The following is a 5412-nucleotide window of genomic DNA, read 5'->3' as shown; positions in this document are numbered from 1 at the left end:
ATATATATATATATATATATATATATATATATATATATATATATAATAAACCTGTTTGATAATGAGAGCCATATTCATTCTAATATTTGAGTCATTAAATATTATTTATTATTCTAAGTTTGATGCAAAATTATAAGACAAGTCACTGAGAAGCAGCAATCTGTCCTTCTAGAGACAAAATACAACACCATCCTGATACGCAGGATGTGTGTGAGTATAAATAAACAAATATTTGTGTGTGTGTGTTTTAATGTGTATTCAGTATAGGTTGAAAAAAAGGAAAATCTTTTGTAGGAAACAAAGAACATAAACTTTTGTTCATGATCTAGGAAGAATAAAATGTTACACTCCAAAAGCGTCACATGTAATGCCCACACACACACGCACATGCACATACACACACACACATACAAACGCACTATCACCTGCAGGCCAAAAGCGCTTCCCTGTGGGCCAGAAGCGGCCCAAGGGCCTACAGTTGATGCTCACTGTTTTAGGTAACAACCGTTAACTGTGCAGCTGCTGGTTTTTGGCCTCAATAAACACAAAAGCAACAATAATAATACTAATAATACTACTAATAATAAAAGTTTAGATTTTTCTTAGCTGAGTGTCTGTGTTTTTGCTCTCATGCTGTCTTTTAGGCTTCTTTATCCAAATATAGTTTTTCCTGATTTATGTTCGAGCAGTTCCTGTGTTTTTTTGTTTTTTTTTTGACATCCTGTGATTTAACGTTGCTCGTTTTTACGAGGTCAAATAAATTACATTTGATGCATGTAGTTGCCACCCCCCCTCCTCCCTCCTCCCTGCGTGTGCACGAGTGACTGAAGTGACTGTAGACCCACATGTGAATGCAGCATTATAATACAGTCTGTTGATGTATTTTATAAGTGTGTCTGCTGGTTTATTACATATGCAGAGGCATCAGTGCACAGCAAAATGGGGGGGAGAAAAAAAAATGCATCAATATATTCACAGAAAGGCTGGCCGTAGACAGCTCAGAAAATAAATCTACATCTGCCAGGCTCCGTGCAAACAGCAGAGCCATCCTTAATGGTGAAACCATCGATGAGAGCAGATAAAAATATTAAATATTCAGACATCCCTTTCACCCAGTATCAAAAGCGTCCAGATGTGGGAAGCTGAAGTTGTTATCATGAAGCCAACGACAGGCATTGAAAGAAATTCCTCTGAATTTCCAACCATATAAAAGTACTTTATGGCATGCAAATAAATGGTAATTTTTGACTATGGAGAGAAAAAAAAACATGCCAATAAGTCCTATCATTTGGGACTAAAACTCCACAAACAGGAGACACTTTCAATTTGCTTTGCCTGTCTCCCCGCGTTAGATGCTTGCGATTGCCGCGAAATTAATCCATTTAACAATCTGTGGCTTAAATTTGAGGATTTCCAGTTTTTTTTTTTTTTGGAATATCAATAAGTTCCAATTGAAGAGAGGATTCTTTTGCAATTCAGGCATGTGCCTGCGATAACGGCAGAGTTGGCATGAAGAGAGGCAAAGATGGATTAATTATGCAGAGAACATGGAAATTCTGCTTATCATCGCTTAGCAAAGGAGCCCAGCTCACATAATCAGAAAAAGGAGGATGAAAAAAAAAAAAATAACAATGCAATGGCACCTTCCAGCCCATCATCTTACAAGTTAGATTTTTTCCTGTAATTAAAAAGTAACATACAATTATATTCATATCTCCTCTGTTTCATATAGAGACCATGAGTACAGAACATTAAATAATTGCACTGGGATGGAAGGGTGGAGGTAAGAAAACAAGGTGGAAAAAGAAGGATCTTTGTGTTGTTGTTGTTCAGATGGACTCTGCTCCTAATAAACAAACTGAAATTTTCTGCGAAAAGAAGACAACTAGAGGCTAAAGATGCTGCAGGTTTCCATGAAGCGTGCTACCGTTTCGTTTCGTCTAAAGAACGTTTCGGTGCGTTGTCTCCGAGGGAACCTCATTTTCTTGCATTTTGTTTTTTTTTTCCTTTCATGTCGATTTTGCATCTTTCCCTCTTGTGGGTTTGTCCCGGGCTTGAGGATGAGGATGTGGAGGAGCGATGCCAGCTCTGTGAGCCCGGCTCAGGCCTGCAGGTCTCTGGAAGAAAAGGCAGAATAAACTGTTAAGGTTTTTTTATTTTATTTGGAGGCATAAGGGCTGAAACCTTCTTTTTCTCACAACAAAACAAACTTCTGCATGCAGGTCAAAGGTTAGATTCAGGGCTGCTGATTAAACGTCATCGTTGTCAATATTTACAGGCCTATAATTAACAATATATCAAAGGTTGAGTTTGGCAGCTTCTGGTTACATGCTGTCTGTGTTGTCCTGAACTTGTTTAAGGCTCAAAGTGACATTTGGAATAAATGCATAAGAGAAGAACCCGAAATCACTTTTACAGACTTCCTCCGATGCATTATAGACGTTATTTAATAGATTGTATGGACAAAATAAAGATAAGTTGACATAATTTAGGATTGTAGTTTTGGCCCATTAAATGGTTACAGCAGAACCAGAGTCTGAAGAGCTACATAATCATGTATTTAAACAAAAACACAAAAGTACGCTTATCATTCTCATTCGTTGCGTCATCTAAACATGATAAAATGATCAAAGAGTCATTTTAAATAAAGGGGCAAACAGGGAAATGTGATAAATTAAAGTTTTTCTTTGTGAACTGTTGCTTTCAGTGAGTAAATATCCAGAAATGTTCAGCTGTGTGATTTTGTTCAAATTATGTATTTTTATTAGAGAAATAAAATATTCATTTATTTCCATAGCAACCATTTAGTTAAAAAAAAAACAAAAAAAACAATAAAATTGTACTAACAAGTTTTTCATGCTCGTCTTTTGTTTTTTTCTGCTTTTTTAAATTTTTTCTTTTGTTTGGTTCAGAAGTGAAGAAAATGGATCTTAATGTTTGAAGGATTGGAACATAAAACTGTCAGGATTTGGCTATCTTTAAGATTATTTTGTATGAGGTTTATTTTGTGTTTCTGTTTTATTTCTTGTTCATTCTGTGTTTAGTCGAGTTCTTGTGCAGTTTTGCTTCCTGTCTCCTGTCACTGTTCACCTTTCCTCTGCTCAGTACTGGTCAGCCTGCCTCGACCACTCACACCTGTTCTCCATTTTTAATCTTGTGTCCACTTACAAATCAGCCTTTAAAATCAGTTTATCTCCTTCACTTCCCCATGGGTCCATTGTAACCCTGACGTGCTGTCTGGTTGTCCTTGTGTCTCGCTTTTTGTGTGCCCTGCAACTCTGGACTTTGTTAGTGTTTGTTATTTAGTTTTTGTTGCTCTGTTTGTTTTTGTAAATAAATAATAAATAAAGTTTTCTTTTGGAGCTCTCTGTGTCAGTCTGCATCTTGGGTCCAAACCATCCACCCAACCTGACAAAAGCAGTCATGGTTAGAACACGAAAACATTCAAAAGTTAGCCTAAGAAACTATGTCTCCAAGGGTTAGCAGCAACTAAAATAAACCGAGCTGAAAGTGAAAATACAACGTAAAATGTGGCATTTGATTCACAAAAAGCCCCATTTGAACTCCTACTGTGTCCTTTTGCTTCTTCAAATACAGTGAGATGGAAAAGCTTCAGTTATTTTACTCAGTGAGATCTGATCACAAATATACCATTGCATATTCTTTCTTTCTTTTTGTGTTTTATGTTCAGTTTTTGACTGGTGATACGACATGTTTATACTGAACGGTATTGTCCCTACACAGCAGTAGGCCAAGGCAAACTAACTCACTTCTCCACATTTCTCCACAGGGACTGGATGTCATGAAAGCGCTCATCTTTAGGACCTAATGAACACTCAAGAGTTGCTTTAGAAAATACATGAAGAAAAAAAGAATAATCCTTTGCCAGAACATTTAAAGACAAAGAACCAAGTTGATTTTATTCTTTTATTGCTTTTTATAACTCAGTCATGGTCAATACAATTAGGCAAAAAAAAAAAAAAGTCTTCAGTGTCAAAATTAATTCCAATTTCTACAGTCAAACCAATGAAATCAAAACTATGTAATGTAAAATAAGTGACTGCATAAATATTCACCCCCTTCGCATCAGTATTTAGTCCAATACCTTTGGCTGCAGTCACAGTGCCGAGTCTGTGTGTGTCTCAATCAGCATGGCACATCTGGACACAGCTGGAATCTTACTCCATTGTTCCTTACATAACTGCTCCACCTGGCTGCGTGGGGATCAGGCCTGAAGAGCCCGTTTCGAGTCAAGCCATAAATGCTCTACTGGACTGAGGTCTGGGCTTCGACTCGGCCCCTCCACAACCCTCACTTCGCTGTCTCTGTCGGCTTCAGGTCTTAGTCGTGCTGAAAAAGAAATCTGCTCCCAAGCCGTAGTTCCTTTGCAGACGTTATCAGATGGTCCTCCAGGATGTTCTTAGGTTTTGCGGCATTCATTTTACCCTCTGTTTTTACAAGCTATCCAGGTCCGGCTGCAGAGAAGTACCCCCATAGCATGATGCTGCCACCGCCCTGCTTCACAGTGGGGAGGGTCAGTTTTTGGTAATGTGCAGTATTTGGTTTCCGCCAAACACAGCGTCTTGTCGATGGCTAAAAAGCTCCAATTTGGTCTCATCAGACCACAGAACTCTCTTCCACTTGACCATGGCATCTTCCACGTGCTGTTTGGAAAACTCTAGTTGAGGTTTAATGAGTTTTCTTCAACAGTAGAATCCTCATTGCCACTCTCGCCTGCTCCCTCAGCTGAGCACTACCACTTCTGTTTTTTATAACCTTTGCCTGTCCCTGGACTTTGCTAACGTATTACAGATTTTGGACATCCCTTTGAGTTTATTTGTATCTGTGCCACCTCACAAAAGGTTGACGCACTGATCGAAGAGGAGCGTTGGATTCGCTTCCTTCCTGCTGGTATACATGCCATGTGACCCACCCCTCAAGCTGAGTCAGATGGCCATCTACTCGGACGTCGGCGTGACTGCGGCTCTCCTGCTCACTTCACTTTCTACAGGTCTACAAGAGACGACCTGTGCAGTGACAACAGTTGCAGTTCAGTGTTCAAGAAAATCTTTGAGCTTTATTTCCACTCCTGTGCTGTGGCTAAATTTCTGGGTCCCTCTAGTGGTTCATCACACAGAGCTCACAGGTGTCTTGGTGGTCTCTCTCTCTCTCACTCGTCTCCTTCTTCACGGTGACTCAATTTGTGAGGACTGAGCTCTTGGTAGATTTACACATCCCATATTCCTTCCATCTCCTGATGATGGGATTAACAGAACTCCTAGGGATGCTTAAGATTATCTGAACTAAAGGGGGTGAATGTAATCACTTATTTTACATTACATATTTTTATTTGGCATTACTCTGTAGAAATCTGATTTCACTTTGACATTGAAGTTGTTTTTTTTTTTTTTT

This window comes from Kryptolebias marmoratus, linkage group LG16 (assembly GCF_001649575.2).
Source record: "Kryptolebias marmoratus isolate JLee-2015 linkage group LG16, ASM164957v2, whole genome shotgun sequence".
Classification (NCBI taxonomy): domain Eukaryota; kingdom Metazoa; phylum Chordata; class Actinopteri; order Cyprinodontiformes; family Rivulidae; genus Kryptolebias; species Kryptolebias marmoratus.
This window is presented reverse-complemented; position numbering follows the sequence as displayed.